This window comes from Leopardus geoffroyi, chromosome C3 (assembly GCF_018350155.1).
Source record: "Leopardus geoffroyi isolate Oge1 chromosome C3, O.geoffroyi_Oge1_pat1.0, whole genome shotgun sequence".
Taxonomy (NCBI): Eukaryota; Metazoa; Chordata; class Mammalia; order Carnivora; family Felidae; genus Leopardus; species Leopardus geoffroyi.
The window spans coordinates 60,085,574-60,099,316 of record NC_059338.1 but is presented as its reverse complement, the minus strand read 5'-3'; the positions used below and the strand labels follow the sequence as shown (position 1 = coordinate 60,099,316).

At 39.0% G+C, this 13,743-nt stretch overlaps 1 protein-coding gene across 1 annotated transcript in view; it reads right to left on the bottom strand.

Moving 5' to 3' along the window:
• The window catches only part of FMN2 (formin 2), a 391,822-nt gene that overhangs the window by 284,613 nt on the left and 93,466 nt on the right, over positions 1–13,743 (bottom strand). The window lies entirely within an intron of this gene.

The following is a 13,743-nucleotide window of genomic DNA, read 5'->3' as shown; positions in this document are numbered from 1 at the left end:
TTGTCTCAACTTTTTCTTTCTTTTTCAATTTATTTTTTTAAAAAATATTTATTTTGAGACAAAGAGAGAGACAGTGCATGGGGGAGGGGCTAGCACAGAGAATCCCAAGCAGACTCCACACTGTCAGGACAGAGCCTGAATCAGAACTCAATCTCATGAACCATGAGATCATGACCTGAACTGAAATTAAGAGGTGTAATCTTAACTGACTGAGCCACCCAGGCACATCTCAATTTATTTTCTATAGAAAAATATAATTTTTTTTTTGTGGTGGAGATTCCGTGTGCATCTGCAAGGAAATAGAAGACCAGAAAATCCAGACATTCAGAGAACTCCCTGAACTAGAATCTTTAAGACATTTGAATATGATGTCCCTTTAAAATCTGTTTAAACACTTGTGGCAAAGTCAAAGGACAGGCTGTACTTGGGCACCACAGAACAATAATAGCTTCCTTGCCTTCAACAACAAAAAGCCTAGGAAACCAACTTATCATGGGTCCAGGCTTCAAAATGTTTGGGACAAAAACCACGAAAAAGTAAATGAACTTGCCAAGAGTAAAAAAATTGGACAGGGATCTTCTGGCAAAGAAAGTGCTTCCCAGCTGAAGACTAACAGAATCTGGACAGAATGAGAAGGCTCATAACTACACCTAATGCCAGGAAGCAAAGTGGAAATCTCACAAAGGAGGCCACTTTGAGGCCTATAAACACCTTGGAAAACTTCTCATTAGGATTTCAGAATAACATGTTTAACCATTTTAGGATGCATGCACTCAAAATATACATGCCCTAGATTCTCTCCATGATATTTTCCTTACTTGTAGGTATGGTCAACCTAAAGTAAAACAAAGAGAATAACAGTATTGTAGAGGTGAAGAGCAAATGAAAAACAAAACAAAACAAAACAAACAACAACAACAAAAAACCGTACTGTAACCACTGTGTTGAGACTATAAAGCAAATGGAGTTAACCCAGGACAGGCATTGCTATTTCTATAATGCATTTAACAAATTAATCTAATAAATTCACAAATTATTGTTCAGCATAGACAGTAAGACACAGTGTATATATCTGTAGTTTAAGCTTTAACTTTACAGACGCTGGCCCTATTTGAGAATTCAGATTCCCAGATTTGGCTAGTATTACATAAGGGCCACATTGCAGACCTGGCTAAGCATTTCAGCTTTCCATACTGTTTCACCTGTTCATACACATTTTTTGAATGTTTATTTATTTTTGAGAGAGAGAGACAGAGTGCAAGTGGGGGAGGGGCAGAGAGAGAGGGAGACACAGAATCCAAAGCAGGCTCCAGGCTCCGAGCTGTCAGCACAGACATGGGGCTCAAACACATGAACCGTGAGATCGTGACCTGAGTCCAAGTTAGACGCTTAACCGACTGAGCCACCCAGGCGCCCCATTCAACTATTCCTCTCTTGATCGACAGCAAAGGCTTTGCTTTTCAGCCTACTGCGTGTCAGAAATAGCTTTTCGCCGGTGAAATTAGTAGTTTGTTTAATTAACATGATGTTGGAAATGAGATCTCAGTCGTGAAATTGAAGTAATTCCGTCTACGAGGATTGACAAAAATATCAGAGAATATCCTCATTCTTACAAGAACAGAGTAAGACTTGGGTGAGGGATATGTCAAGGCTTGATGCTCTGACAGCGGTGCATCCAGCCACTGCTTTAGGAAAATGTCTCCTTGCCTGCTGCCAAACGTTAGGCACAGAATCCTGCCTCTTTCGTTTCTGCAATACCTAAACCTTTCATGGAAAGTGTAGTCAAGCACCTACCCAGGCAGCAAGCTATACGTTCCCTGACAAAGCAACTCTTGCCTAGAGAGCTTTATCATCCTAATAACAGACCCACTCAGCCTCTGACTTTGTGCCACATGAAAAAGGCAGTAACAACTAAGGGGATAAACGGTTTCACTTTAGGATTGCACAGTTCACCAAAATACAAAGTATATTGAAAGCACTTTATAAAACTTCATATAAACAAACAACAACAACAACAAATTTGGTTCAGTCCAGTTTTTTAGCTACGCTCCAGTATTGTAATATATCACAATGCTATGATGGTAATCTCAAAACCCTTCCTTCATAGCAGAGCTCTACTAGCAGAAAATAAGCAAAACACAAATTTCTTTTATGGCTCTTTAACACCTACAAATGCCACCTCTGCAACCTAGCATTTAATTGTTTCCATATGACTCTAATCCACCCACCCAAATCCATCCCTCCATGTTCCCTAAGTCAAACTTCACTCCATTACCATAACTCCCCAGTTCTCCTCATTATGGAATTTAATCTCTCAGTAAAAGTCTAGCTGAAGTTCCACCTCACATGGACCACTCATGCATCAGAACACTGATACAGCACCCTGCCACCATTCATTTTCAGAAGTAACGGTAGGCCATCCAGGATGGTGGCATAACACCTTACTGAGTGCATCTAATCTTTCCTCAAATTGACTGAAAACTCCTTCAGCCCATGAAGTATGTACACAGGTCCTACAAATCTCCCCTAGCAATTGACAACGCGAGGATGACTACATAAAAGCCACTTAACTGAACTAACAGAATTGGCAGATAAAAAAGAAGTAAAAAGATGGTTTGTCAGTATGAGCAGCGGCAGTAGCGCATTTTCTTCATATACATAACAAGATACCAAACAGGTACTTTCTGAATGCCACATGGAAAACAAATCTATTATATTATCTGTTTTGTCTAAACCTATCAGCAATTATGCAATATAAAGAAAAATAGGAACAGGGCCAACCTGGCAGCAAAGTAGGGGGACCCGAGTTTCCCCCATCCCTCAAACACAGCGGTGTTGAGGTCAGAGAACTTGGAATTCCAAGAGTATGAGCTGCAGAGTGACAGAGACATCTCCAGGGGCCCATGGGGACAATTTGGTGGGCCATAGGTGCACGATTGAAAACTTGGAGAGATAAAATGGGAGGCATAGGAAGAGAGGGGAGGGATCCCTTTGTTTGGAGAGACAAAAGGAAGAGAAAGAGAGGCTGTTGAAGTGTAGGACTGTATTTGGACCAGAGAAAACCCATGGACCGGGGAACAGAAAAAAGAGAAAGATCTAATTTCTTAAGTGCCTGGCTTTCTCTGGACTGGGGCCAGCGGCCCCGTTGACGTACCTGGGGAGAAGGGGAGCCAGTCCCAGTCTTGGTAACTAGCACAGAGGTGCAGTCCTCAGTGAGAGAAAGCAATCCCCTCCCTTGAGTGCTCTGTGAAGAAGGCACATAGCCATTCCAAGGACAAAAGACCCTGCTTGCACCCACCAGTCAGAGGCCCTTTGTCGGCTGGCTGGGCTGAGGGGCTGTACCCTAGAACCAGGGTGTACAGGTGGGATCCTTTAAGACTGATGGTTTGAATCCCAACCAAGCACCAGGGAAGCACAGGAGACTGTGGAGCGGGACAGACGGCCTCGTTTGCACCAGCTCAGCACTGTGGGGGGAGCCAGAGGCCCTCTATCACTGGGGTGGAGTGGCATTTTTCTGGAACTGGGGTGAGCAGAGCGAGATCCTTTAAGACAATGGGGTTTGAATCCCAGCCATGTGCCAGGGAGGTGCAGGAGGTAGTCGAGTGGGACAAACCACCCTGTTCCCGCCCACGCAGCACTGTGAGGAGCCAGAGGCCCTTTGAAATCTGGCTGGGCAGAGTGGCACTTCCCTGAAACCGTGGGCATGTAGTGGGACCCTTTAAGACATGGGGGTTTGAATCCTGCTGAGCACCTGGGAGGTGCAAGAGACTGTGGAGCAGAACATACCCAGCCTGCTCCCACATGCACAGCACTGTGCAGATGGCTTAAACAGAGTGTTTGGGACACCCAGTCCGGGGAGGAGAGACTGGGGTGTCACCGTTTTTATCCCCATCACCAACAAGATGAGGCTTTAGGGAACAAAGGGCCCACAGTGGAGGCAGGACCCGCCTCCTACCAAGCCACACCCCTCCAAGTCTGGTCACTGTGAATTTACCAGTGTTTGATTGACACTGGCCAACCAGACAACCCCTTCCTCCAGACCAGCACAGCCACTGGCTCCAAGGCACCCAGCGGTTTTGCATTTTCTGATTTGATTCTTGGACAATTCTTATTTTATTTCCTTCCTTTCCTTCCTCTAATTTCTTTGTTCTCTAGTCTGCTTATTCTGGTTGTTGGTTTCTTTAAGCAGACATATTGAATCTATTATTTTTACACCTCTTCTGTATCTCTTTCTTATTTATCTTCCTCTCTCTCTCAGGATTAAGTCATATGGTCATATGTCTGGTCAATTTTCTTTTTTTTTTTTTTTTTTTTCTTTTTGCCCACCCCTGTCATTTCTCTCTTTGTATGGGATAAGGCTTCTTCCACCACCACCCTCTTTTTCAAATTGTTTTTCCAGGGTTACTTCATGGTGGAAGGTCCAAAGCACTATTAAAAGTAGGGAGATGGGGCGCCTGGGTGGCACAGTCGGTTAAGCGTCCGACTTCAGCCAGGTCACGATCTCGCGGTCCGTGAGTTCGAGCCCCGCGTCGGGCTCTGGGCTGATGGCTCAGAGCCTGGAGCCTGTTTCCGATTCTGTGTCTCCCTCTCTCTCTGCCCCTCCCCCGTTCATGCTCTGTCTCTCTCTGTCCCAAAAATAAATAAACGTTGAAAAAAAAAATTTTAAAAAAAAAAAAAAAAAAAAAAAAAAAAGTAGGGAGACAAAGCAGCCAGAGTCACAACAACAGAGAGCATGTAACATATTACGAAAACACCTCCTGAAAGGCCAGGCCCTGGACAGTGTATAACCCCTTTTTAATATAGTAGTGCTCGTAGGTACAGGACACATTAACAAACTATTACAACAAGTAAGGGACGGAATACTAGCCAAAATGATGAAAAGGAAGAATTCACCTCAAAAGAAACTCCAGGAAGAATGGCGGCCAGAGAATTGCTCAAAACAGATACAAACAAGATATTTGCTAAGAATTTAGAATAATAGGCCTAAGATTAATCACTGGGCTTGAAAAAAACAGAGGACAGCAGAGAATCTATTGCTGCAGAGATCAAGGAACTAAAAAATAGCCATGATGAATTAAAAATGCTATAAAGCAGGTGCAAAATAAACTAATTGCAGTAAGAACAAGAGGAAAGAAGCAGAGTGGAGGATAAATGAAATAGAAGATAAAATTATGGAAAATGATAAAACTGAGGAAAAGAGAGAAAAGAAAATATTAGACCATGAGGGGAGAATAAGAGAACGAAGTGATTCAATGAAACTTAATAATATCCATATCATAGGACTTCCAGAAAAAGAGAGAGAGAAAGGGGCAGAAAGATTACTTGAATAAATTATAAATGAGAACTTTCCTATTCTGTGGAAGGAAGCAGATATCCAACTCAAGGAGGCAAAGAAAACTCCCTTCAGATTTAACAGGAATAGGTCTTCTCCATGGCATATCATAGTGAAACTGGCAAAATACAAAGATAAAGAGGGAATTCTGAAAGCAGCTAGGGACAAATGGACCTTAAACTACAAGGGTAGGCACATAAAGGTAGTAGCAGACCTGTCCGCCAAAACTTAGCAGGCCAGAAGGGAGTGGCAGGAAACATTCAATGTGTTGAATAGGAAAAATGTGCAGCCAAGAATTCTCTATCCAGCAAGGCTGCATCCAGAATAGAAGGAGGGATAAAGGCTTTCCCAGACTGACAAAAACTGAGGGAGTTCATGACCACTAAACCAGCCCTGCAAGAGATCGTAAGGGGTACTCTGTGAGTGGAATGCTGCAAAGACTACAAAAGACCAGACACATCACCACAACCATGAAACCTACAAATAACACAAGGACACTAAATCCATATCTTTCAATAACAATGCTGAATGTAAAAGGACTAAATGCTCCAATTAAAAGACAGAGGGTATCAGAATGGATTAAAAAACAAGATCCAGGAGCACCTGGGTGGCTCAGTCAGTTAGGTGTCTGACTCAGCTCAGGTCATGACCTCAGGGTTTGTGAGTTCAAGCCCTGTGTCGGGCTCTATGCTGACAGGCTCAGAACCTGGAGCCTGCTTCAGATTCTGTGTCTCCCTCTCTCTCTGCCCCTCCCCCACTCACGCTCTGTCTCTGTCTCTCTCAAAAATAAATAAACATTAAAAAAATTAAAAAAAAACCAAGATCCATCTATATGCTGTCTACAAGAGAACCATTTTTAGACCTAAGGACAACTTCAGATTGAAAGTGAGGGGATGGAGAACCATCTATCATGCTATGGAAGTCAAAAGAAAGCTGGAGTAGCCATACTTACATCACACAAACTAGATTTAAACTAAAGTCTGTAAGAAGAGATGAAGAGGGGCATTTTATCATATTTACGTGGTCTATCCATCAAAAAGAGCTAACAATTATAAATGCTTATGCCCCCAATTGAATTCACCCAAATATATAACATAATTAATCACAAACATAAGCAATCTTATTAATAAGAATATGGTAATTTCAGGGGACTTAGTGAATGGACAGATCTTCTAGGCAAAATCAAAAAAAAACAATGGCCTTGAATGATCCATTGGACCAGACGGACTTGACAGATACATTCAGAACTTTTCATCCAAAAGAAGCAGTATACACATTCTTCTCAAGTGCACATGCAAAATTCTCCCAGACAGATCACATACTGGATCATGAGAGAGGCCTCAATAAAAATAAAAGAATTGAGAATCACACCATGCATATTTGCAAATAACAATGCTATGACACTTGAAATCAAGTTTGAAATCGTTTCAATCACAAGAAAAAAACGGGAAAACCCCAAAGGAATGGAGGTTAAAGAGCAACCTACTAAACAATGAATGGGTCAGCCAGGCAATTAAAAAAGAAATTTAAAAAACATATGGAAGAAAATGAAAATGAAAACACAACAGTCCAAACTCTTTGGGATGCAGCAAAGGCAGTCCTAACAGGAAAATACACTGCAATCCAGGCCTATCTCAAGAAACAAGAAAAATCCCAAATACAAATCCTAATGACTCATCTAAAGGAATTAGAAGCAGAACAGCAAAGAAACAAAGAAACCCCATGGCCAGCAGAAGAAGAGGAATAAAGATTAGAGCAGAAATAAACAATATAGAATTTTTTTAAAAAGGTAGAATACATCAATGAATGTAAGAGCTGGGTTTTTGAAAAAATAAACAAAATTTATAAACCCCTAGCCAAACTTCTCAAAAAAGAAAAGAGAGGACCCAAATAGATTAAATCACAAATGAAAAAGAACAGATCACATCAACACCACAGAAATACAAACAATTATCAGAGAATACTATGACAAATTACATGCCAACAAACCGGACAACCTGGAAAAAATGGGCAAATTCCTAGACACCCTCACACTAACAAAACTCAAATGGGAAGAAATAGAAAATTTGAACAGACCCATAACCAACAAATAAATTGAATCAGTTGTCAAAAATCTCCCAACAAATAAGAGTCCTGGACCAGATGGCTTCCCAGGGGAATTCTATCAGACATTTAAGGTGGAGTTAATACCTATACTTCTCAAGCTATCCCAAAAAATATAAATGAAATGAAAGCTTCCGGACTCATTCTATGAGGCCAGCATTATGCTGATTCCCAAACTAGAGAGAGAGCCCAATAAAAAGGAGAATCACATGTGGATGCAAAAATTCTCAAGAAGATACTAGCAAATCGAATTCAACAGCATATAAAGAGAATTATTCACCATGATCAAGTGGGATTCACTCCTTGCCTGCAGGGCTGGTAATTCTATACATCACATTAATAGAAGAAAGGATAAGAACCATATGATCCTGTCAATAGATGCAGAAAAAAGCATTTGAGAAAATACAGTATCCTTTCTTAATTAAAACCCTCAAGTTGGGATAGAAGGAACATACATAGCTTAACATCATAAAAGCCATTTATGAAAAGCCCACAATTAATATCATCCTCAGTGGGGAAAAACTTTCCCCCTGAGATCAGGAACATGACGGGGATGTCCACTCTCACCATTGTTTAACATAGTGTTGGAAGTACTTGCCTCAGCAATCAGACAACAAAATGAAATAAAAGGCATCCAAATTGGCAAAGAATAAGTCAAGCTTTCACTTTTTGCAGATGAAATGATATTCTACATGGAAAACCCAATAGACTCCACCAAAAAGATGCTAGAACTGATACATGAATTCAGCAAAGTCGCAGGGTACAAAATCAATGCACAGAAATGGGTTGCGTTTCTATACACCAATAATGAAGCAGCAGAAAGGGGAATCAAGAAATCAGTCTCATTTACAATTGGACCAAGAACCATAAAATACCTAGGAATAAACTTAACCAAAAATGTAAAATATCTGTATGCTGAAAACTATAGTAAGCTTATGAAGGAAATTGAAGAAGACACAAAGAAATGGAAAAACATTCCATGCTCATGGATTGGAAGAATTATATTGTTAAAATGTCAATACTATCCAAAGCGATCTACACATTCAATGCAACACCAATCAAAATTGCACCAGCATTCTAGTCAAAGATAGGACAAACAATCCTAAAATTTGTATGGAACCACAAAAGACCCTGAATAGCCAAAGCCATCCTGAATAAGAAAACCAAAGCTTGAGGCATCACAATCTCAGACTTTAGCCTCTACTATAGAGCTTAAATCATCAAGACAATATGGTATTGGCACAAAAACAGACACATAGACCAATGGAATAGAATAGAGAACCCAGTATTGGACACACAAATATATGGCTGACTAACCTTTGACAAAGCAGGAAAGAGTATCCAATGGAAAAAAAGACAGTCTCTTTAGCAAACGGTGCTGGGACAACTGGACAGCAACATGCAGAAGAATGAAACTAGACCACTTTCTTACACCATTCACAAAAATAAACTCAAAATGGATAAAAGACCTAAATGTGAGACAGGAAAACATCAAAACCCTAGAGGAGAAATCAGGCAACAACCTCTTTGACCTCAGCCACAGTAATTTCTTGCTCAACACATCTCCAAAGGCAAGGGAATTAAAAGCCAAATGAACTATTGGGACCTCATCAAGATAAAAAGCTTCTGTGCCACAAAAGAAACAATCAACAAAACTAAAAGGCAACTGACAGAATGGGAGAAGACACTTGCAAATAACATATCGGATAAAGAGTCTGTATTCAAAATTTATAAATAACTTACCAAACTCAACACCCAAAAAACAAATAATCCAGTGAAGAAATGGGCAGAAGACATGAATAGACACTTTGCTAAAGAAGACATCCAGATGGCCAACAGACACATGAAAAGATGTTCAATATCAGTCACCATCAGGGAAATACAAATCAAAACCATGATGAGATACCGCCTCACACCAGTCAGAGTGGCTAAAATGAACAACTGAGGAAACAATAGATGTTGGGGAGGATGTGGAGAAACGGGAACCCTCTTGCACTGTTGGTGGGAATGCAAACTGGTGCAACAGCTCTGGAAAACAGAGTGGACGTTCTTAAAAAATTAAAAATAGAACTACCCTACAACCCAGCAATAGAGCACTACTAGGAATTTATCCAAAGGATACAGGAGTGCTGATTCATAGGGGCACTTGTACCCCAATGTTTATAGCAGCACTTTCAACAATAGTCAAGTTATGGAAAATGCCCAAGTGTCCATCAACTGATGAATAGATACAGAAGATGTGGTTTACACATACAATGGAATACCACTTGGCAATGAGAAAGAATGAAATCCTGCCATTTGCAGCAATGTGGATGGAACTGGAGGGTATTATGCTAAGTGAAATAAGTCAGTCAGAGAAAGACAGATATCATATGGTTTCACTCATATGTAGAACTTGAGAAACTTAACAGAAGACCATGGGGGAAGGGAAGGTAAAAAATTAGTTTCAAACAGAGGGGGAGGCAAATCATAACAGACTCTTAAATACAGAGGGCTGATAGAGGGGACATGGGGGAGAGCAGGAAATGGGTGATAGGCATTGAGAAGGGCACTTGCTGGGATGAGCACTGGGTGTTGTATGTCAGTGATGAATCACAGGAATCTACCTCCAAAACCAAGAGCACACGGTATACACTATATGTTAGCTAACTTGACAATAAATTATATATAAAAAATAAAAATGTGGAAACCATTCTAAATTTAAAAAAAAAAGAAAAGAAAAAGAAAAATATGTGTAGCCAATGCTCCTGGGATATAATCAGTGCCACCATAGACAAATCTTTTCACCTTATGAAGCCTTGATATTCTTATCAGTAAATCAGGAAAAACACCCGCCTGGTCTTTTTTTATGGGGCTGGCATGAAGCAGGAACAGAAAGAGCTATGAAAGCCTATGTGGAAAGAACTATGAAAATGACATGATGTTATTCAAATATAACACACCATGAATACCACTTGTTTTGATTTTTTTAAATCTATGTTTGATTAGAATAATCATACATCATTTCTTATATTGAAAAAAGTCCTTTTCAGAGGAATTCAAAGTCATCATCATATCTACACATCAAGATACAGAACCAACACTAAATCTTTGCTTTAGGATGAGAAACTAGTTTCAGCAAACCTTGGCCTACAGAGTTTTCTTGGCATTTGTGCTGAATGTCACTAAATTTTGAATTCAATTATAATTAATGTGGTCTCTCCTCGACCATCCATGAATGTCTTTTACTTTCTTCTATTTCCATTTAACATGTCAGGAATGTATTTGTTACTTTCCCAAGTAGGGTTATAAGCCCCTGACTCCAGCTACCATATCCTACCTATATCCACCTTTTCCCCAGGACATTATTCTGTACATATAGCTGACATACAATGAGTATTTAGGAACCAGAAAGGTTAGGAGCAATAAAAATGGGCTTTTTTTGACAAATCAAATCATAATTTTATATCTGGGTTAAAACTGAAATATGTTTTCCATAGCACTACTATATTCTTTTAAATTCTTGAACTCTGTTTTGATTTTAGTTGAACTGGATCGTGTCTTTCTGTTTAAGAAAAATAAATTTTCTACCATAGGCAGATCAGAAGATTTAAAATCATATACTAAAAGTGACATAAATAGACCATAGGCCCACTATCTCTAAAAAGAAAAAAACGTTACTGGTAGCAGATATTTACCTATCTTTTAACCGAGTTGTAAATAATAATCCCCAAAATAACTCAGAACTATAATCCATAGTTTATTTTAGAGAAACCACTAGAAAATATAAAGTTCAAAATTAGGCATTCTAAAAGTGCTTCACTGAGATTTTTCAAGCCAAGGTAAGGGTTTGGTTATCACCTTAAAATATCTCCAATTCACATTTTTCTGACAGTACTTTATACAAGAAAATTTCATTGTCCATTAATCTGTATGTTAAAGCAGAAACTACTCTTTGAGAGGAAATATTGCCCTTCTGGCAATTCTGATGACTCATCCGTGAATGGAGATGGGATATCCATATATATGGGAATAAATCTTATTTTGGGTTCCTCACTCCCTCAGAAGTTCTCAGCACTGCCCAAGCTCAAGTGTCTATCAAGGCTAATAGTCTATATTTGACTGCTAAAATATAGAACTGCAACTCAGATATTCCAAGTACAATCTCCCATCAAATATCAGAAGTTTGACTGAGGGTGAATATATCTTTTCAAATTAGTGTTTGAGTTTGCTTTGAGTAAATACCCAGTGATGGAATTCCTGGATCATATGGTAATTCTATTTTTAATATTTGGAAGGAAATATTTTAATATTTGGAGGAAACTCAATACTGTTTTCAACAGTTGTTGCACCAATTTATATTCCCACCACAGTGTACAGGGTAACCTTTTCTCCACATCCTCATCAACACTTGTTATTTCTTGTTATTTCTTGTCTTTTTTATCCTAGCCATTCTGACTATCTCATTGAGGTTTTTATGTGTATTTCCCTGATAAGTGATATTAAGAATCTTTTCTTGTATCTGTTGGCCATCTGTTGTCTTCTTTGAAAATGTCTATTCAGGTCTTTTGTCCCTATGTTGATTGCAGCATTATTTACCATAGCCAAAATATGGAAGCAGCTTAAGTGTCCATTGATAGATGAATGGATAAAGAAGATGTGGCGCACGCACACACACACACACACACACACACACACACACACACAGGGCCATAAAAAAGAACGATTATTACTAGGCCATAAAAAAGAATGAGATCGGGGCACCTGGGTGGCTCAGTTGGTTGAGCATCCGACTTCGGCTCAGGTCATGATCTCACGGTCTGTTGGTTCAAGCCCCAAGTCAGGCTCTGTGCTAACAGCTCAGAGCCTGGAGCCTGCTTCAGATCCTGTGTCTCCCTCCCTCTCTGCCCCTCCCCCACTCTCACTTTTTCTCACTCTGTCTCTCAAAAATAAATAAATGTAAAAAAAAATTAAAAAAAAAAAAAGAATGAGATCTTGTCACTTGTGACAGAGATGACGTAGAGGATGTATTATACTAAATGAAATTAATCAGAGAAAGACAAATACTATATGATTTCACTAATATGTGGAATTGAAAAAAAATGAATAAACAAAGAAAGAAACAGACTCATAAATACAGGGAACTGGTAGTTGCTCATAAATACAGGGAACTGATAGTTGCCAGAAACAATGGGAGAAATAGGCAAAAGGGATTCGAGAGGTACTAATTTCTAGTTATAAAACAGAAAAGTCAGGAAAAGTACAGCAAAGGGAATTATAGTCAATAACATTGTAATAATGGTATAGTGACAGATGGTGAATATGCTTATTGTGAACAATGTATAGAATTATTGAATCACTATGTAGTGCATCTGAAACTAATATAACATTTGTCAACTATCCATAAGTAATATTTTTAAGTTTGAGAAATAAAACTGTAAACACAATGCCAAAAACCATGCAGCTCATCCATTTCTTTACATATATTCTATTTATCCATAGAATGCACAGATAAAATCTGTATCGGTCCACCCAAGGGCTCCTTTTCCGACACCTGGTCATATTGGCCTCAAGAATTACTTCAACTGAACTGTGCTTGGGTGTGATCTCTAAGAAAAAGAGACTGCCAGGTCCATTAGAAAAAGACAGCTTCATGCCATCACACAATATCTTCTATGGGAGAGTTCTGAAGGTAACTTTATTTCTGATCTTAGAACTTCATAGCTTAAACTAAAAAAGTAAATAGTTGGATGGTATCTTGAGTTTAATTGTACTTTTTTCCATCTCATGGGCTACTGTGCCAACTAAATTTGTTTTTATGTTTTTTAGTTTTTTGTTTTTTTGGCTATTAGAAAACTTAAAATAAGTATATGGCCCACCTGCCACATGTTTTGGGGTTCCAGAATATATATTTTTTAGAAGCCTCATTCCTAGCTCCATTCTATGTTCCTCTCAGTTTTGCTTTGTCTGTTCTTTCCACTGATAGCTAATTTTTATTATTTTATGGTATCTTACTTCTCTTAGTAATCACTGTAAGTATTTTTTGTAGTAAGGAGAAAATAAACACGTAATTAGTAATAGAAGAATGATGAAAGACCCATTTATTTACCTGTTTTAGCTCATTCGAACTTTTTATAAGATGACTGGCTGAATAAAAGATAGATCCATGAGAGTAGACTGAATTGTACTGGCAATATTTTGGTTTGCATTGACAATTTAATTGTAAAAACCCAACAGCACAACTCTGTAGAATTGCTTTGGGGTAAGGAGATAAGAAAAACAGTAATCAGTACCACATATGACATCATGCACTGGGTGTATTACTGTCT